We start from the raw sequence: 22319 nt of genomic DNA, 5'->3' as shown, positions 1-22319 counted from the left end.
GGTCAGAGCTAGGACTTCCCACAGAGAGGCTATTTAAACCATCATCCACCTGACATCACAAGGATGCGAAGGGTGGGTCGAGAGGGTCCATATATGACGCATCAGATGGGCATTAGAGAGTAACAGTTACTGCCACCAGTTGCTCCCCCATTTTGGCCACCTTCAAATTTTCAAGCTTACTGTTGTATGTCTGCCAGCAGCGATACGCAACTAGTTTGCTAACTTAAGAGAGTCATAATTACTACTGAAAATTGCTTATCGAGTTTGCTGGCGTGTTTCGCCTGGTAATGAGGCATTTTCTACCCTAAGAGAATCATAGTTACTCCCATCAGTTGCTCCCGCTTTTTGGTCACCTTCACATTTTATGCTTACTGTGAGCAGTCTGCCAGCAGCGTTACGCAACTATTTGGCTACCTTAAGGGAGTCATAGTTACGACCAGCAGTTGCTTCTCGTGTATGCTGATGTGTTTGGTCTGGGGACGAGGCATTTTCTACCATAGGAGAGTCATAGTTACCCCCGCCAGTGTCTAATTGTGCTTGCTGTAGCGATGCACTGGTGAAGAGGCATCTGGAAACCTTAAGAGGGTCATAGTTGCTAGTGCCACTTCCTTCTCCAGTTTGCTGATGTGTTTCGCCTGGTAATGCTATAAAGCCGTCTTTATTCACAGAAAATACATGTGAATAACACAGGTTACATACACTCTTAAGAGCTAGTGCGCCATGCTCCCCGAGGGGAGCTCACAGGGGTGCCGGTTACCGCTGTTGGTGTAACCGCTATCACCTTATATTATTACACAAGTATAAATTATTAAATTAGTTAAGAGAGTCATGGTTCCTCCCAGCAGTTGCTCCCCCTTTTTGGTCATCATCACATTTTCAAGCTTACTGTGACCAGTCTGCCAGCAGCAATACGCAACTATTTGGCTTCCTTAATAAAGTCGTTGTTACTCCTGCCAGTTGCTCCTCGAGTTTGGTGATGTGTTATGCTTGGTGACAAGGCATTTGCTACATAAAGGGAGTCATAGTTACTCCCACTGGTTGCTCCTCCCTTTTGGTGCTGTTATTGGGAGATGACGAGGCAAATGCTACCAAAACAGAGTCATAGCTACTCAAGCCAGTTATTCCTTGTGTTTGCTGATGTGATGGTCAGGAGACAATGCGTTTGGATACGTTAAGAGAGCAATAGTAACTCACGCCAATTGCTCCCTATGTTTGGTCACCTTCACATTTTAAGTTTAATGTGAGCAGTCTGCCAGCAGCGTTACGCAACTATTTGGCTACCTTAAGGGAGTCATAGTTACGACCAGCAGTTGCTTCTCGTGTATGCTGATGTGTTTGGTCTGGGGACGAGGCATTTTCTACCATAGGAGAGTCATAGTTACCCCCGCCAGTGTCTAATCGTGCTTGCTGTAGCGATGCACTGGTGAAGAGGCATCTGGAAACCTTAAGAGGGTCATAGTTGCTAGTGCCACTTCCTTCTCCAGTTTGCTGATGTGTTTCGCCTGGTAATGCTATAAAGCCGTCTTTATTCACAGAAAATACATGTGAATAACACAGGTTACATACACTCTTAAGAGCTAGTGCGCCATGCTCCCCGAGGGGAGCTCACAGGGGTGCCGGTTACCGCTGTTGGTGTAACCGCTATCACCTTATATTATTACACAAGTATAAATTATTAAATTAGTTAAGAGAGTCATGGTTACTCCCAGCAGTTGCTCCCCCTTTTTGGTCATCATCACATTTTCAAGCTTACTGTGACCAGTCTGCCAGCAGCAATACGCAACTATTTGGCTTCCTTAATAAAGTCGTTGTTACTCCTGCCAGTTGCTCCTCGAGTTTGGTGATGTGTTATGCTTGGTGACAAGGCATTTGCTACATAAAGGGAGTCATAGTTACTCCCACTGGTTGCTCCTCCCTTTTGGTGCTGTTATTGGGAGATGACGAGGCAAATGCTACCAAAACAGAGTCATAGCTACTCAAGCCAGTTATTCCTTGTGTTTGCTGATGTGATGGTCAGGAGACAATGCGTTTGGATACGTTAAGAGAGCAATAGTAACTCACGCCAATTGCTCCCTATGTTTGGTCACCTTCACATTTTAAGTTTAATGTGAGCAGTCTGCCAGCAGCGTTACGCAACTAATCGGCTACCTCGTGTATGCTGATGTGTTTGGTCTGGGGACGAAGCATTTGCTTCCTTAAGAGAGTCATAGATACCCGAGCCAAATTCTAATCGTTTTTGCTGGAGTGATTGACTGGTGACGAGGCATTTGGCTGCCTTAAGAGGGTCATAGTAACTCTTGCCAGTTCCTCCCTTATTTTGCCTACCTTCAAATTTTCATACTTACTGTTGCCTGTCTGCTAGCAGCGATACGCAACTATTTTGCTACCTTCTTAGAGTTTTAGTTACTCCTGACACTTGTTCCTTAGGTTTGCTGATGTTTTTCGCCTGGTAATGAGGCTTTTTCTTCCTTAAGAGAGTCATAGTTAATCCCGCCAGTTGCTCCCCATTTTTGGTCACCTTCAAATTTTACGCTTACTGTGAGCAGCCTGCCAGCAACGTTACGCAACTATTTGACTACCTTAAGAGAGTCATTGTTACGACCTGCAGTTGCTCCTCATGTATTCTGATGTGTTTGGTCTGGGGCAAGGTATTTGCTACCTTAAGAGAGGCATAGTTACCCCTGCCAGTTTCTAATCGTGCTTGCTGAAGTGATGGACTGGTGGAAAGGCATTTGGCTACCTTAAGAGGGTCATCGTTACTCGTGCCACTTGCGCCTCTAGTTTGCTGATGTCTTTCGCCTGGTAATGAGGAATTTGCTATTTAAGCCGACTTTATTCACGTACGAGGTGTGGCTAGAAAAAAACCGGACTAGTACTGGTGAAACAATAAAACGAATGCAAAAAGGCTGAACGTCGCGTGGCCTCTCACGTGACTCTCGCTCCGCCTACTGCTCGAGTTTCATCTGCCTCCTGCACTCAGTCTGCCCGTGGCGACTGTTTTAAGTAGTTGACGTTTTGTCTGTGCGTCGGAAAATGTTGAGTGTACAGAAAGAACAGCGTGTTAACATCAAATTTTGTTACAAACTAGGAAAATCTGCAAGTGAAACGTTTGTAATGTTACAACAAGTGTACGGCGATGATTGTTTATCGCGAACACAAGTGTTTGAGTGGTTTAAACGATTTAAAGGTGGCCGCGAAGACACCAGTGATGACACTCGCACTGGCAGACCATTGTCAGCAAAAACTGATGCAAACATTGAAAAAATCGGTAAACTTGTTCGACAAGATCGCCGTTTAAGAATCAGAGCAGTGTCTGAGTTAACAGGAGTTGACAAGGAAAGTGTTAGGCAGATTCTTCATGAAAGTTTCAACATGAACAAAGTGTGTTCAAAAATGGTTCCAAAGTGTCTCACAACTGAACAGAAGGAACGCCGAAGAATGATTTGTTCTGACATCCTGGAAAACACTGAAAGTGATCCCACCTTCTTACAAAATGTTATTACTTGCGATGAATCGTGTTTTTTTACTTACGATCCCGAAACTAAACGCCAATCGATGCATTGGAAAACTCCTGGTTCTCCACGACAAAAAAAGCACGAATGTCAAAATTGAAATTCAAGGCAATGATGATTGTTTTTTTTTTGACATCAAAGGGATTGTGCACATTGATTGGGTACCAGAGGGACAAACAGTGAATCAGCATTACTACATTAGCGTCCTGGCTACCCTACGTGAGCGAGTACGGAGAAAACGGAACGATTTGTGGAGAAAAAAGTCATGGATCCTTCACCAAGACAATGCCCCAGCTCACAGTGCGTTGTCAGTGAAGACGTTTTTGACAAAACACAACATTCCCATCTTAGATCATCCACCCTACTCACCTGATTTGGCCCCCTGTGACTTTTTTCTTTTCCCTAAAGTCAAGTCAGCTTTGAAAGGAACTAGATTTGAGACTGTTGAAGCAGTAAAAGAAAAAGCGACGGAAGTAATGTATGGACTTACCGAAAATGATCTGCAGCATTGCTATGAACAGTGGAAAATTCGTATGGAGCGGTGTAGAGACCGAGGAGGAGAGTACATTGAAGAAGATAACATGAAATTGTAAATAATTGTAAATAAATGTTTTTTCCAGCATCAGTCCGGTTTTTTTCTAGCCGCACCTCGTATGTGAACATACAAAAAGAGAAATACCCACTATTTGTATTTACAAATGACAAAAACAATACAGGCATTAGACAGACAGGAAAACACGTGAATAAAGTGGTATTGTGCCTGAGATAGACGCCAGGGAGCAGCGTAGAGACACACATAATTGGGACATCGTCCAACACCAGTCTGGTGCATCGTGCTCCTCTTGGCAGTCATGGCGTCAAACCGCCTCGCCGCCATCACTGTACCGATGAGCACCTGTGTAGCCATCGCCGCAAAGTGGTGGTGCTTGAAACTCAGCTGACGCAGGTCCTGTGCAGATCCATGAGATTGTGGCTGAAGTAGTGGTGATGTTCAACACTGCTGGGTGCTGGCTCCTAATAGTCTGGTGGACGGCTTTCCTGTTGTAGACCCCGACCTTCTGTTGGTGACAATCATCAATGTCTAGGTTGACGCCAACTACCTGGGCATCGACGATGTGGGCAGCATCGCCACGAGCTGCCATGATGTCTGGCTTCTTCAGTCCCTCAGACCTTCGAAGGTGGGGCTTCAGATGGACGTCGAAGCACAGGCGACGGAGGCCCTGCGCGATGTACGACGCAAGGACGTTGTACCGCTTCACACGGGCGTCATGGCGTCCTGAAGCAGTGCTGGACAACGTGATTGGCAGTTTTCTTGGCGATGCAACCAGCTCGGCAGTTAGTGCCACCCACGCTACCTCGCTGCAAACGTGCCCGAGTTGGAAGGGCATCAATCCGAGTGCGAATGCAGGAGATAAAGTTGCAGCCTGTGATGGATAGTCGCGGGTCGTCAACCCAGCTGTGTTGCCCAGATGTGCGGGCAGGCTTCTTAAGGGCAACGCTGTCCACTGATAGATGCAGCCGTTCGGTCCACATCCACCCCATCTGATTGCTCATCCATATGATGGTGTTGTTCCCTGAAGTTGCTGCTCAAGCCTCCCAATTTCACGCCCGAGAACGACTTCGGCCAACCCGTCAGATAGGACACCCAGTGCCTGCATCTTGATGAGCCAGTTCTGCCACAAGAGAAGCTCAAGCCAGCGAGCTGATGGCACTCCCAGCCCCCCCCCCCCAGATGCCACAGTGGCATGGAAGTAGCCAACAAGGACATCTGCCAGCAGGCACAGCCAAGATCTTATTGCTGCACGGATGGTGGTGTCTATTGCTGACAGGGCCCCAAGGTGGGTCCTTGAAAGTGCCAGACCATGATGGATACCTGGCAAGATGATTGTTCTAAGGGTGTGAAGACACTGTTGTGGCTTCAATGGTGCCTCGGACAGGACGCTCAGCTGTCGCTTGACCTCCTGCCTGGGATGGAAGAGGCTGCATCCACTCGTAGAGAACTCCAGGCCAAGATACCAGAAAGTGCTCTGGATCGCCAGGGCTGGAAGGATGGTATACCCAGCTCTGAAGGTCGCGGTGTCATCAACCGTCATCTTCTTCTCACGGCCAGATGCAGCGAGGGCGAGAGTGAAGCACTTTCCGCGATTGACTTGAAGACCAAGGTCCCCAGGGGCTGATGTTGCTGCATCAGTAAGGTCCTGGAGTCCTCCTGGAGTCTCAGCGAACAGCAAGAGGTCGTCGGCGAAAGCAGCAGCATTGAGACATCGTCCCATCACGTTGGCACCAATGTGATCTGGGAGGCGAGCAAGCATGAGGTCAAAGGAAAGGTTAAATAGGATGGGAGAGAGAGGATCACCCTGCCTATTACTCCTAGACGGCTCCACTGGACCCAGCAACTTCCCAAGACCACAGGTCACCGTCGTCCCATACTCATAGCATCCCAGGACGTATCGAATGAGTTCATCAGGCAGACCATGCGCCCTTAGGGTGGGCCTCAGGGCACCATGGTTCAGATAGTCGAATGCCTTGGACACATCCAGGGACGCGACGTAGAGGGAACGAGGAAGGAATGCCCGCTGATGCCCATCCAACACACAGGTCTGCATCAGACGGCCCGCCAGGATCTTATGGAAGACCCTAGCGAGGACTGAGTAAACCGTGATCGGACTGAAGTCGGCGGGGGATGCTGGGACGGCCTTCTTGGGCAACAGGGAGGTGCAGGCTTGAAGGAGTTGGGATGGGAGGCGATGGGTCAAGAGGAAAAGGTTAAGAATTTTAAGGAGGACCTCATGGGGAAGACGGCGAAGCTGAGCTGGCGTCAGTCCATCAGGGCCTGCAGCAGAGTGACGAGGGGGGAGTGCTGAGGCAACTTCCTCCATCGTGATTGGAGCCCACAGCTGTTTGAAGGGAACCTCGATGCAGGAAGGCAACAGCCAACCTTACAGACGGTCCACCTGGTCAGATGGTCGCCGGGTGAAAAGGTCCTTCCAAAACTCCACCAACCTGGGAACAGCAGGTGGTGGGTGAAGGAGCATTCCATCAAGAAGGCTACTGATGCAGCGAACAGCATTTTTCGAGAAGGCCCACTGACAGAGAGCATACTCCCACCTACACTGGGCCCGTTTCCTGTCTGGTGGCTGTGACATCTGCTGGAAGGTAACAGGGTTGTGCGACCCCTCCCTGCTGTCAATGGCATCAAGGGTGGGTGACAGCATAGCCATAATAGCAGAGGCCGATGTAAATGGTCCCAGCGCCACGATCTCGTCAACAGAGCGGAACTTCGGCCCAGACGACAGGAGGGTTACCAGAGTCGACCATATGGCCTGGTCGACTGCATCCTCAGCTGTAGGTGAGGGGGTGGGAGCTGTGCAGGACTCGGCAGTCGCCGCAGCTAAAACCGATGGATATGGACCCAACCCAACAGCAGAGAGGACAGCAACAAACTCAGCAACCTGGTTACTATACGCCACTGCTCGACGCTGTCTCTTAATGGACTCAAGGGAGTGATGGAGGAAAGCCTTCACCAGTTCTTGGTTGAGGAACTGGGTGCCCTTGAGGGTAAGTGCTGCCTCAGCATGGGTCAGGTGTAACAGTTCTTCACTGGACCACCTGGCCTTCATCCATTTGATGTTCGCTTCTGCATTGGCTGCATCAGGATGGGCTCTGCGTCGATGTACACCAAGACTGGGTTTGGTTGTAAAACTCTGGTGACACTCCGGACACTGGACGGCAGGTGCAGCAGCTCGACCCAGGCTGGTGACATCAGATGATGCCCCAACAACTGGCATGGTGCCTCCTGTGGGAGCAACGCTACCTGCTTTCTTCCTTGTGTTGGGGCCAGCTGGAACAAGGGCAGGGGGGGCGGCAACCCCCAAGCCCCAAAAGATTCATCCTGCTCTGCCGGTTGAGGAACTTTGGAAGAGCTACACCAAGGCATAACCTTCCTCAGAACCTCTCACGACCCCTACCACGTGAATGCCAGAGCTAGGATTTCCCACCGAGAGGCTAAGTGAACCATCATCCACTCGACATCGCTAGGATACTGAGGAGTGGATAGAGAGGATCCGTATATGACGCATCATGTGAGCATTTGGAGAGACATAGGTTCTCCCGCCAGTCTGTGATGTTATTGGGAGGTGACGAGGCATATGCTACCTTAAGAGAGTCACTTATTCACGCCAGTTACTCCTCGTGTTTGCTGATATGATGGTCTGGTAACGAGGCGTTTGACTACCTTGTGAGGGTCATAGTTCAGCCGTGCTAAGAGTTGTGTTTTGAAGAGTGCGTCGCAGCACGTAGTATGAAGCAGTCGCCCTCCGTTTCTGGCGGTGGCACTGCTGTGGCAATAGCATCTTTGGTGTCTACTGTTCACGTGCATTTAAGGGGCGCCATGAGCTCGCCAGTGGGTCAGTCTGGGTCAGTCTCTCGTCCTCAGCTTGCTAATCTATCTCTCGTCCGCATTTGTTAGGCCGTTAGTGTCTGTCTGTCGTTCGGAGTGCTAGTACGTCTGTCGTTCGGATCAACCTTCAAAGCCGGCAAAATGAGAGTCTTTCCACTCTGCCAGTAAGAGAACTCAGCTAGTGGTCGCCCGGGCAGGGCTTAGTTCCTACATCTGAGTCTGCGCGTTAGGCCGCCAGCCTGCTCGAGTTTGCTTGGGCAATGGTCATTGGCGGTTGGATCGATCGGTTGGTGGGTCGCGCACTGAGACACAAGATGACTTGTCCGTCTTGAGCGTCAGCGCATGTGAGGTCGCCACGTGAGTCCAGTGGGCCGCGGCGTATAGCGAGGGGTAGTGACTTCGCGGTCGACATGCGAGCAACATGAGTCAACCCACGACATCGGTCTGTCCAGTGTGAGCTGCGACGCCATGAGATGGGAGATCGGCGCGCCTTCCTGCGTCCGTTGAAGCGGCTGCCTGTAGGCAGTTCGGGAAAGTGATTTCGTAGTGCTGCGCCAGGTCTTCTCGAGAAATCGAAGTTTATTAGAAGTTAAGTGATTGGTGATATGTTGTTTGATCTATTCTTCTTAAATTCTACTTGTTTTCTTGGTGAGGTCACCAGCCATTTCGCTTTGGGGTCGTCCCACCATTCTCCTCCGTTTGCCCACCTACGGGAAGGTGGTTGTTTGTAAATTGAGTGGTCCGTTTTTCCCTTGTGGAGTAGGGGCCGGTTAGAGCAACCTGCGGTTCGGGTTGTACGGTTATCTCCCTATCAATCTACCATACGTTAGTAGCTGTCTCTGTCATGTTTGTCGGGTTTGGTGCGTTAACGGATTTATTACTTTGAGTGTAGCAGCCAAATACCTGAAATATGTTTTGATCTTTGGAAACTTTGATATTATTGCCTACGATCTTGAGAGACAGTATTTGTGTACTGTAGAGCATCTTAATTATTGTTTGGCCAACCTTGTAGAATTTTATATAAGATTGCATTTCATGGGATTTTATTTTGATCATTTTAGTATATAAAGTAGCCACCCTTTCAGCGAAAGACTTTTCTTAGAAGTTAAAATCAAGTAGCACTTCGGTGGCAAGCTTAATATTTTAATTTCTAGTGTTTTGTACCATTTTCATCCCTCTTAGGGGGGGGGTGCATAGTTTGTGTGCTTGTATAAATTGTTAAAACTCTTAGCTCTTAGTTTAAAGTTATCTGGTGTGTTGCAGATTTGCACCAGTGTAGTCTCTCGGAGGCTGTCGTGAGCAGTCGTAACTACAGCCTTGTCAAAAGGGAGCAGCAAGGTTCTCTGCCCGAAAGCTCATACACTCAAAACTTGTTTCTTTCTGCCTCTGAATAAATTGTAACTTTGGTATTTAGAGTGTGCTTTCTGATTATAATTTTAAATCTGGTTCTTTTAAAAAATGCTTTTAGGCGCTATTAAAGTGAATAAATTTGTTAAAAGGAATTTGTGGCAGGCCGGCTGTGAAGCTAATGGTGTCGCCCACCTTCACCTTTTTATCGCGGTCAGAGGCCGCTAAGGCGAGGGTTAAACACTTCGGTGCGTTGATGTGCAGCCCCAGATGGTGGAGGGCTGCCGTGGCTGCGTTAGTGAGGGACTGCAGGCCCCTCTTCGTCGATGCGAACAGCAGAACATCTTCAGCGAAGGCCGCAGCGTTGACCCTGCGACCTAAAATCTGGGCTCCTATGTGGGAAGGCAAGGTGTTCAGCATTGTATCCATGGCCATGTTGAAGAGGAGAGTAGAGAGGGTCCCCTTGACAGACACTCTTGACGGCCGCACGGCCATGTCCACGCCGCCACCGCCCGCTATCACCTTTGTGCTGCCTCTGTAGCAGCTCTCGACATAGTCAGCAAATTCGGTCGGAAGACCATGCACTTTCACCACAGAGTGTAGAACAGCATGGTCGAACGCCTTAGGCAGGTCGAGAGACGCAACAAAGACAGAGTGCCAGAAGCAGACTGTCAACGAGAGCCTGGCCTAGGATGAACGTATTTTCCAGCATCTCATCCCAAGGGATGAAGGCCTGCTGACGTTTGTCCACAGCACATAGAGGCATCAGACGCAATGCCAGGACCTTGTGGAAGGTCCTCACCAGCAGTGAGCATACGGTGATGGGACGAAAGTCAGAGGGGGGTGCTGGTGCAGCCATTTTGTGGAGTAAGGCAGTCTGACCTTGAGGAGAGAAGGAAGGATGCTCATGCAAGGAGGAGGAGATTCATGATCTTCAGCAGCACGTCATGTGGCAGGCAGTGCAGTTCGACAGAAGTTAGGCTGTCTGGGCCTGGCGCAGAACCACTGGGTGGCAAGGAAGCAGCGACCTCTTCTACTGTGACTGGCCACCACAAGCACCCCTAAGTCCACAAGCTGCGAGTGTGACAGTCACTGATGGCGCCAGTGGTGGACTGTGGCTGCTGTTGGAAGAGGTGAGCCCAAAAGTAATGCAGACTGGGGATGTCAGCTGGCGGCTGTAGTAGGGTGCCATCCAGGGGACCCCACACACACCATGCGCAGGACCGCCGAAAGGCCTCCTGTGTCCACGCAAACTCCCACCAGCGCCGCTTCCGCTGGCGCTGAGGCGGCTGCTGCCGCTTAGGTGGCGGGCACGGCATCTACCTGTGAATCCCCCCATGCCCTTGGAGCTGACGGCAGAGAGGGCATCCGTGAGAATGCCCAAGATGGTGGTGGGTGGCGTCCCTGGCCCCAAACCAATCATACAGTCCAGGGCCGAGAAATGATGTGCGGATGCGGGAAGTCCCAAATGGCCGCGTCGAGACTGGCATCTGGCGGTGGCGTCCCTGTCAGTGTCGTGTTGTCCTGTCCCCCATCCAGCGGCGGCGACCTCGCTGGCCTTGGCCTGGACGCCGACCCCTCCTCATCCCTCTACCTCAGGTCAGCCAGAAACTCGTGCATGTGCTGGTGGTGTGCAGGCTTCCACCTCTGGCACTTGCTGACTACGGATGGCGTCGAGTAACTCTTGGGAAAGACGCAGAGGAACTCCTAATTGGCGAAGAAGGACCGGCAGTCTCTTCCATGGGAGAGCTCTGTCTCCACTTGGGTGAGTGAGAGGGCCTCTTCCTCGGTCCACCTTGCATGCTTCTGGTCCGTCACGATGGCCACATTGGCTGCCTGCTGGTGTTGTCGGCGGCGATGGGCCCCGTGGCAGAACTTGGTGGTGATGGCATGGGAACAGTTAGGGCATATGTGTGCTGTGGGCTGTTCAGGATCTTCAGCAGGTTTGGTTGGCTGGGTAGCCATAGGGATAGCTGGGTTGGCACCTCCAGCAAGAGTGCCAATTCCCCTATTTCCTTTAATACTGCCCCCAACTAAAAGGCTATAAAGGGAGAGGGGCTGGTAACCTCCCCCGCCCAAGCCCCCAGTGCAGTCTTCCAGTCGGCGAAATGAGTGGGCCCACATGAAGGGAGGAAGACTGCAGGTGAGGAGAGGCTAAGAGGGCTAGGCCCATGTATTGTGCATCACTCACCTTGTAAGTACAACCCAAGGAAGGAGCCTCACAGCAGCGGCCCGGTCACAGCAGAACCACGCTTTGAAAAGCTAAGTTCGGCTACAACCAATACTCCACTATCTGGGCTATTTTGAACAGGTTATGATGCCACTGGTGGGGCTTAAAGCACCTCACGCTGATACATATTATAACCTAGCACCTCCAAGGAGTTGCTGGCAGTCTTCATTGGACCAGATGGACAGATCCTTATCTGTGGGAGTATTTTGTCTTCCTCCAAATGACTCTCATAAATTGGCGGTGAATCCTTATGCCTACTAGGATAGTGTTGCAGATTATTTCCAGCTCAATAAATTTTCGGAGTTGAAATTTCTCCCATATTCACTGATTGTGCCCACTCCAGGTTCCACGAGCACCTACCACAAGAGGGAAGAACTTCTGTTGAATTGTAAGCTGGAATTTCCGCCTGACAGCAAGCATTTGGCCATCTTCAACTCATGGGCTCTATGAAGGCTGCCGTGGTACTTGCAGGCGACTGTGGTTTCTACCAGGGAACAACTGCCAACTCCCGGTGCCCCATCAGCGTCGTAAATGACAAGAATGTTGGGGACATACCTCTCTGAATTGGCCAGGGTCAAGGTAGGCCCATCTACAACCCTGTAACCCTTATCAACCAGCGCCTTTTTGATGAACTTATTGGCGACATCGTGACGCTCCAGACGCGAAAAATGCGTCAGTGGGCACCTCTGGAGGACATGTTGCAACGCCTCATGACGATTTCTACAGGGTCCCACAGCCCTACAGTTGGCATTTGGGCCAGTGACATAAGGAGCACCCCTTGTAGGTAGCAGTCCAATGCGCAGATGGATTGCGCTAACATAATCCCTTCCACTCCAAAAAGGAGTAGGGTCATTGATCCAGCTGTTGGAGTGCCTTGAATTCCAGCAGTACTCCAGTCCCCTCCCTAAAGCTATTGAGTGGAGTTTCCTTCGCCAGAAGTTGGAAATGGCTTCCTCTCTGCCCATACATAAAATCTTCTTGAGCCTTGCAACAAGTCTGTTGACCAGCTCAGTTCCAAGAACCGCGCCTAGCTGGTTGTCATGCACGGCACTCATATTTTGGAGTCGCTGGAGAAAGATGGAAGTTACCAGCAACCTTAGGGCAGGAATTCCGTCTCCACCATCAGGCTGCCTGGCATGAATGAAAGGGGCGGGCGTCGTCTTAGGCAGGTGTAGTATCGCCTTGACGAATTGCCTGATACTCAAGTCCACATAATTCAATCTCTTTGCTGAAATCTTCATTGACTGTCAACTGTGTATCAGCCTAGGTATTAAATAGATGAGCAAGACAAATAGCTTCTGGCTGGACTTTAGAGCTGCTTTCTGAAGCCTTTCCAACATCAGCTGCAGCCTAGCAGGAGAAGGTGTTCGGATCCCCTGTTCATCGAAAGAATGCCCAACATAATTCAGTTGATCCACCACATTTAACGATGGGATGGACTTCCCTTCGATTTGGAAAAGGCTCTTGGTCTGTACAGTGCACCGCTTGGTCCTGGCCACTGTGACAAACTGAACAGGATTTATTTCCGATCGCGGTCCGCCCGCTGGAATCTTGACACAGATTCCAGATGGTTTCTCATACCTTCCACGGTGTCAGAGAGGAGGACAATATCGTCAGCGAAGCCCATGACAGCAATCTTCACGCCACCCAGCATTGCTCCATAGTTCTCCTTGATGTTACACATAAGGTTGTCCATTAGGATGTTAAAGACATCGTCGAACCACCTCCACAATAATTCTCTATTATTCCATCCTCGAATAGCGCATGGAAAAAAGCGAACAACTGTATATTTCCGTGCGGGCTCTGATTTCCCTTATTTTATTATGATGATCGTTTCTCCCTGTGTAGTTCTGCGTCTAGAAAATATTTTGGCATTCTTAGGAGGAAGTTAGTGATTGATATTTCGTGAGAAGGTCCCGCCGCAACGAGAAACGTCTTTGTTTTAATTATGTTCACCGCAAATCTTGTATCATGTTCGTGACACTCTCCCTCCTATTCCTCGATCATACAAAACGTGCTGCCATTCCTTGAACTTTCTCGATGTACTCCGTTAATCCTATGTGGAATGGATCCCACACCGTACTCAAAAGAGGATGGACAAGCGTAATGTAGGCAGTCTCTTCTGTAGATCTACTGCATCTTCTAAATATTCTGCGTATAAATGGCAGTCTTTGGTTCCCCACAACGTTTTGTGTGTGTTCTTTTCAATTTATGTTGTTCGTAACTGTAATTTACGCCTGTGGATGATATGACACTTGTCGTTATTTTGGGTCAATTGTCAATTTTAGCACCATGCAGATATCTATTCTAAATCGCTTTGCAATTTGTTTTGATCTTCTGAAAACTTTATTAGACGACAGCACCATCTGCAAACAACATAAGACGGCTGCTGAGATTGTTTCCTAAATCGCTTTTACACTGAAAAGCCAAAGAAACTGCTACATCTGCCTAATATCGTATAGGGCCCGCACGAACACGCAGGAGTGCCGCAGCGCGACGTAGCATAAACTCGACTTATGTCTGACGCAGTGCTAAAGAGAACTGACACCATGAATCCTCTATGGCAGTCCAATATGTAAGAGTACGAAGGGGTGGAGATCTCTTCGGAACAGCACGTTTCAAGGCATCCCAGATATGCTTAATAATGTTCATGTCTGGGGAGTTTGGTGGCCGCGGAAGTGTTTAAGCTCATAAGAGTGTTCCTGTAGCCACTCTTTAGCAATTATGGACGTGTGGGGCGTCACATTGTCCTGCTGGAATTCCCCAAGTCCGTCCGTATGCACAATGGACATGAATGGATGCAGGTGATCAGACAGGATGCTTACGTACGTCTCACAAGTCACAGTGGTATCTAGACGTATCAGGGGTCCCACATCACTCCAACTGCACACGTCCCACACCATTACACCGGCTTGAACAGTCCCCTGCTGACACGCAGGGTCCATGGATTCAAGAGGTTGTCTCCATACCGCACACCTCCTCCCGCTCGATACAATTTTAAAGGAGACTCGTCCGACCAGGCAACATGTTTCCGGTCACGAACAGTCCAACGTCGGTGTTGACGGGCCCAGGCGAGGCGTAAAGCTTTGTGTCGTGCTGTCATCAACGGTAAATGAGTGGGCCATCGGCTCCGAAAGTCCATATTGATGATATTTCATTGAATGGTCCGCACGCTGAGACTTGTTAATGACCCAGCATTGAAATCTGCAGCACTTCTTTCACGTTGAACGATTCTCTTAAGTCGTCGTTGGTCCCGTTCTTTCAGGACCTTTTTCCGGCCTTAGCGAAGTCGAAGATTTGATGTTTTACCAGATTCCTAATATTCACAGTACACTCGTGAAATGGTCGTACAGAAAAATCCGCACTTCATCGCTACCTCGGAGATGCTGTGTCCCACCGCTCGTGCGCCGACTATAAAACCACGTTCAAACTCACTTAAATCTTGATAACTTGCCATTGTAGCAGCAGTATCCGATCTAACAACTGCGCCAGACGCTTGTTGCCTTACATAGGCGTTACCCACCGCTGCACCGTATTCTGCCTATTTTTTTACGTATTTGAATACGCATGCCTGCACCAGTTTCTTTGGCGCTTCAGTGTATATATCAGGAACAGCAGAGAGCCTCTAAAGCTCCCTTTGGGAACGCCAGAAATCACATCTGTTTTACTCGATGACTTTCCTTCAGTTACTACGAACTATGACCTCCCTGATAGGAAATCACGAATCCAGTCGCCTAGCTGAGACGATATTTCATAAGCACGAAATTTGATTGTAATACGCATGTGAGATCCAATGTCAAAGGCCTTCTGGAAATCTAGAAATACGGAATCGATTTGAAATACTTTGTCAAGTGCACTCATGACTAGGTGTGAGAAAGAGCTAGTTGTGCTACACAAGAACGATGTTTTCTCAATCCGTGTTGACTGTGTGTCAATAGACCTTACTCTTCGAGGTAATTCATAACATGTGTCCAAAATCATCCTGCATATCGACGTTAATCATATGGGCCTGTGATTTAGTGGATTTGTCCTACTGCCTTTCTTGAATATTTGTAGGGTATGTGCAGCTTTCCAATCTCTGGCTACGGATCTTTCGTCGAGTGATCGGTTGTATATGATTGTTAAGTATGGAACTATTGCATCGGCATACTCTGAAACGAACCTAATTGGTATACAGTCTGTACCGGAAGACTTGCTTTTATTGAGCGATTTAAGTTGCCTCACTACTCCGAGGGTATCTACTTCTAAGTTACTCATGTTGGCAGCTGTCCTTGATTCGAATTCTGGAATATTTGGAAAAGGAATTTTGGAAGGCTGTGTTTAGTAACTCTGCTATAACAGTACTGACGTCGAAAGTATTTCCATTACTATCACGCAGAGAAGGCATTGACTGTGTCTTGCCACTAGCATACGTTACGTGTAACCAGAATATATTTGGATTTTCTGCCAGGTTTCGAGAAAAAGTTTCGTTACGGAAACTGTTATAAGCATCTCGCATTGAAGTCTGCACTAAATTTCGAGCTTCTGCAAATGATCGGCAATCTTGTGATTCTGCGTTCGTTTAAATTTGACATGCTTTGTTTCGTTGTTTCTGCAACAGTATTCTGACTCGTTTGGTGTACCACAGTGGATCGCCTCCGTTGTTTGTTAATTTATTTGGTGTAAATCTCTCATTTGCTGTCAACACTATTTCTTTGAATTCAAGCCACATCTGGTGTACACTTGCATTGTTAATTTGGAAGGAAAGGAGATTGTGTCTCTGGAAGGCACCCGGCAAATTTTTATCTGCTTTTTTGAATAGGTATATTTTTTGTTAACTTTTGGAGGATTTGAGAGTTATGGTTTTCAGTCTCGCTACGACAACTGTGTTCCCTAATCCCTGTATCCGTTCTGTTGCTCGTTATTCGTCCAGGATTCTTTGTTGCTAAGAAAATTTGGAAATTTGTGGAACGCTCCTGTGGGATCCAACTGCTGAAGTCATCGGTCCCTAGGCTTACATGCTACTTAATCTAACTTAGATTAACTCACGCAAAGGACAGCACACACCCATCCCCGAGGGAGGACTCGAACCTCCGACGCGGGGAACCGCGCGAACCGTGGCAAGCCGCCCGAGACCGCACGGATACCCCGCGCAGCTTGTTGCTAAGAGGTCAACTGCGTTTTCACAACCGTTTACTATTCGAAAGAGCTCATGACTACCAACTATAATTGTATGCCTCGGGAACGTGTCTGAAATTAGACTCAAGTTTTCTTTGAACCTTTCAGCAATCGGTATCATCTGAGTTGAGAGTTCGGTAAAAGAATCTAATTATTATTTTATTCCGGTTGCCAAGAACGACCTCTTACCCATACTAACTCACAGGAACTATCTACTTCAGCTTCGCTACAAGGTAAACTACTTATAACGGCAACAAATACGCCATCATCAACTGTGTTTAATTATACATTCTAGGTCCTTCTCAAAAATGTCGGCTGAACTCTCCGGCTTTAGCCAGATTTCCGTACCTACAACGATTTGAGTATCAGTGTTTTCTATTAGCGCTTGAAGCTCTGGTACTTTCCCAATAGAGCGACGACAATTTTCAGCTTTTGTACCGATGGTTACTACACTCCTGGAAATTGAAATAAGAACACCGTGAATTCATTGTCCCAGGAAGGGGAAACTTTATTGACACATTCCTGGGGTCAGATACATCACATGATCACACTGACAGAACCACAGGCACATAGACACAGGCAACAGAGCATGCACAATGTCGGCACTAGTACAGTGTATATCCACCTTTCGCAGCAATGCAGGCTGCTATTCTCCCACGGAGACGGTCGTAGAGATGCTGGATGTAGTCCTGTGGAACGGCTTGCCAAGCCATTTCCACCTGGCGCCTCAGTTGGACCAGCGTTCGTGCTGGACGTGCAGACCGCGTGAGACGACCCTTCATCCAGTCCCAAACATGCTCACTGGGGGACAGATCCGGAGATCTTGCTGGCCAGGGTAGTTGACTTACACCTTCTAGAGCACGTTGGGTGGCACGGGATTCATGTGGACGTGCACTGTCCTGTTGGAACAGCAAGTTCCCTTGCCGGACTAGGAATGGTAGAACGATGGGTTCGATGACGGTTTGGATGTACCTTGCACTATTCAGTGTCCCCTCGACGATCACCAGTGGTGTACGGCCAGTGTAGGAGATCGCTCCCCACACCATGATGCCGGGTGTTGGCCCTGTGTGCCTCGGTCGTATGCAGTCCTGATTGTGGGGCTCACCTGCACGGCGCCAAACACGCATACGACCATCATTGGCACCAAGGCAGAAGCGACTCTCATCGCTGAAGACGACACGTCTCCATTCGTCCCTCCATTCACGCCTGTCGCGACACCACTGGAGGCGGGCTGCACGATGTTGGGGCGTGAGCGGAAGACGGCCTAACGGTGTGCGGGACCGTAGCCCAGCTTCATGGAGACGGTTGCGAATGGTCCTCGCCGATACCCCAGGAGCAACAGTGTCCCTAATTTGCTGGGAACTGGCGGTGCGGTCCCCTACGGCACTGTGTAGGATCCTACGGTCTTGGCGTGCATCCGTGCGTCGCTGCGGTTCGGTCCCAGGTCGACGGGCACGTGCACCTTCCGCCGACCACTGGCGACAACATCGATGTACTGTGGAGACCTCACGCCCCACGTGTTGAGCAATTCGGCGGTACGTCCACCCGGCCTCCCACATGCCCACTATACGCCCTCGCTCAAAGTCCGTCAACTGCACATACGGTTCACGTCCACGCTGTCGCGGCATGCTACCAGTGTTAAAGACTGCGATGGAGCTCCGTATGCCACGGCAAACTGGCTGACACTGACGGCGGCGGTGCACAAATGCTGCGCAGCTAGCGCCATTCGACGGCCAACACTGCTGTTCCTGGTGTGTCCGCTGTGCCGTGCGTGTGATCATTGCTTGTACAGCCCTCTCGCAGTGTCCGGAGCAAGTATGGTGGGTCTGACACACCGGTGTCAATGTGTTCTTTTTTCCATTTCCAGGAGTGTAGATCTATATTCTTCTTTTGTTCGACCTGCATCCTTTGAGACAAGCCCTTTTCGTGTTTTCCTGAGACACTCTAACCTATAAAACCGCCCAGTCCACGCCACACAGCTCCTGCTGTCCGTGTAGCCACCTCCTGCGTGTAATGAACTCCTGACCTGTTTAGCGGAGCACATTGTACGAACGAACGACACTGTGGTACATGCGCTGTTTCGCACCAGGTGTCTCTACAATCTGTACTGTAGTGAACACAACTCGTGCAACCAGATCTCTAAAATCAAACTCTTCATTCGACCCCAGAGGAAAAAGTCCAGTGGAGTCAAATACGCTGATCGTGGAAACCATACGATTGGACCATACCGGCCTCTCCCTCTTATGTCCGAATCGCTGGTTCGGATGCTCCCGAACGTGACGTGAAAAGTGATAGTATGCGCCGTCATGCAGTAATCTTATGCCTTGACGCATGTCCAGATGCACAGCAACCATCAACACGAGTAAAACGTGTTGTAGGAAGGTCAAGTAGATCGGACCCGTGAGCTCGGATGGGAAGTCCAGTCACATGACCATCCAGACTACCTGCCCACCAAATCTGTGTTGGAATCCCAGGACGAGCCTGGTATGTGGATATTCATCTGCGCAGACATGGCTGTTTCGAGAATTGAGAACACAATCCCTAGTATATTTATATTCATCTGTGAAGAGAATGCCCAGTGGAAATGGCAGTGGCTCGTTAATGCATCAACGCAGAACTTGTGTGCAGAACTCACTGTGTCGAGCAAAATCGTCTCGCATTAGTTCTTGTATCCTTTGGAAGTGGTATGGATGTAGGCATGCAGAACATACGAGACGGTTCTGGGAGCAACATTATTTGCATGCGAAATTGCTCGTGTACTCGTTGATGGGTTTTCTTCAACGAGATGCAGTACGGCCTCTTCCAAGTCGGGTGTGCGGTGTCTCCTTGGAGCACCGCACTCACGCCTGCGGACTGTGAAGGTAGTAGCCCTTTACCGAAGCCGTTGTATAACTGTAGCGAAAAGCATATGCGATGGTGTCAGACGTTGTGGATAACAATCTTGAAAAAGGTGACGAGCAGCTCTTCTACACTCCTGGAAATTGAAATAAGAACACCGTGAATTCATTGTCCCAGGAAGGGGAAACTTTATTGACACATTCCTGGGGTCAGATACATCACATGATCACACTGACAGAACCACAGGCACATAGACACAGGCAACAGAGCATGCACAATGTCGCACTAGTACAGTGTATATCCACCTTTCGCAGCAATGCAGGCTGCTATTCTCCCATGGAGACGATCGTAGAGATGCTGGATGTAGTCCTGTGGAACGGCTTGCCATGCCATTTCCACCTGGCGCCTCAGTTGGACCAGCGTTCGTGCTGGACGTGCAGACCGCGTGAGATGACGCTTCATCCAGTCCCAAACATGCTCAATGGGGGACAGATCCGGAGATCTTGCTGGCCAGGGTAGTTGACGTACACCTTCTAGAGCACGTTGGGTGGCACGGGATACATGCGGACGTGCATTGTCCTGTTGGAACAGCAAGTTCCCTTGCCGGTCTAGGAATGGTAGAACGATGGGTTCGATGACGGTTTGGATGTACCGTGCACTATTCAGTGTCCCCTCGACGATCACCAGTGGTGTATGGCCAGTGTAGGAGATCGCTCCCCACACCATGATGCCGGGTGTTGGCCCTGTGTGCCTCGGTCGTATGCAGTCCTGATTGTGGCGCTCACCTGCACGGCGCCAAACACGCATACGACCATCATTGGCACCAAGGCAGAAGCGACTCTCATCGCTGAAGACGACACGTCTCCATTCGTCCCTCCATTCACGCCTGTCGCGACACCACTGGAGGCGGGCTGCACGATGTTGGGGCGTGAGCGGAAGGCGGCCTAACGGTGTGCGGGACCGTAACCCAGCTTCGTGGAGACGGTTGCGAATGGTCCTCGCCGATACCCCAGGAGCAACAGTGTCCCTAATTTGCTGGGAAGTGGCGGTGCGGTCCCCTACGGCACTGCGTAGGATCCTACGGTCTTGGCGTGCATCCGTGCGTCGCTGCGGTCCGGTCCCAGGTCGACGGGCACGTGCACCTTCCGCCGACCACTGGCGACAACATCGATGTACTGTGGAGACCTCACGCCCCACGTGTTGAGCAATTCGGCGGTACGTCCACCCGGCCTCCCGCATGCCCACTGTACGCCCTCGCTCAAAGTCCGTCAACTGCACATACGGTTCACGTCCACGCTGTCGCGGCATGCTACCAGTGTTAAAGACTGCGATGGAGCTCCGTATGTCACGGCAAACTGGCTGACACTGACGGCGGCGGTGCACAAATGCTGCGCAGCTAGCGCCATTCGACGGCCAACACCGCGGTTCCTGGTGTGTCCGCTGTGCCGTGCGTGTGATCATTGCTTGTACAGCCCTCTCGCAGTGTCCGGAGCAAGTATGGTGGGTCTGACACACCGGTGTCAATGTGTTCTTTTTTCCATTTCCAGGAGCGTATTACCACGGGCTTTGCCATAGAGAAGAATCATGTCCGTGTATTCTGCGAGCCACTCACCCAAGTTGCTCTTACACTGACAGACACTTGATTGGGACTCGGGCCAGGTCAGAGAGGGACGATAGACGTCAAATGAAATCAGCCGATCCTACGTAAACACAACCCACAATGACTAACCTATTGTGAGCCTACCTACCAAACACGTTTTCAAACGGCTGTAGCACGGAAACGCTACGTTTCTGGAGATGGGTTCCAGTTCAAAATATTGTCTACCTAGCCCCCTCTACAAGTCCTAGAGGATTATAAGGGGAATTTCAGAACACCCTGTAGAAGCGAGTATAAACACAATAGTAAGCGAGTGTAAACGACAAGACCGCCTGACACATGACACGCGATCATCTGTTCAAAATGGCTCTGAGAACTATGGGACTTAACATCTGTGGTCATCAGACCCCTATAACTTAGAACTACTTAAACCTATTTAACCTAAGAACATCGCACACATCCATGCCCGAGGCAGGATTCGAACCTGCGACCGTAGCAGCCGCGCGGTTCCGGACTGAGCGCCTAGAACCGCTAGACCACCGCGGCCGGCCGATCACCTGTTGCTGACTTCGAATAGCTTCTTTGATTTGTAAACTCCTGATGAAGTATTAGAATCGTTTCATACCCTACGGTCTCCACTGTAAGGTAAATCGCCGGCTTTTCGATAGCTCACATCGTGAAACGGGATTTTACCAGGACTGCAACAGGTGCCACAAACACAGCTACGGCCGTCCAGCAGACGTTGGCCACCTTAAGCCCTTTTACTTGAGCCACTTCCCTGTCTTACACGCGACAAGCGGGTCTACTGCAGCTCCCCTGGAGTATTACACTGACATGGGAAACTCCCAGCCACATCCCCTCCTCCCACATCCCCCTCAGATTTAGTGGTAAAATGGCCCATTGGATACTCTGTCAAAAACTGAACTCAGATCAAGGAAGAAAACGGGAAGCGAGTGAGCTGAACTAACAAAATAGAAGCAAAGCAGAAACAGTGAACACTCCAAGCTCAAGACATGCAACACCAGAGAAAGAGTAAGAACCAAGGCATTGTAGTTCTGTGGTCACGGCGCTGGACTGTAATGCGACAGATCCATGTTCAAATCTCACTTGTCCTCCCTTTTTTCACAAAATTATGAACTTCCTGTGCGGTCATTGGCATGTCTATTCTCGTTCTGTGGTCTTGGCGGTTGTCGTACTACAGATTGGTTATAGGGTACGAGTCACGTGGTAAGAATACGA

This window comes from Schistocerca americana, chromosome 5 (genome assembly GCF_021461395.2).
Source record: "Schistocerca americana isolate TAMUIC-IGC-003095 chromosome 5, iqSchAmer2.1, whole genome shotgun sequence".
Lineage (NCBI taxonomy): Eukaryota > Metazoa > Arthropoda > Insecta > Orthoptera > Acrididae > Schistocerca > Schistocerca americana.
Note: the sequence above shows the minus strand (reverse complement) of the source record.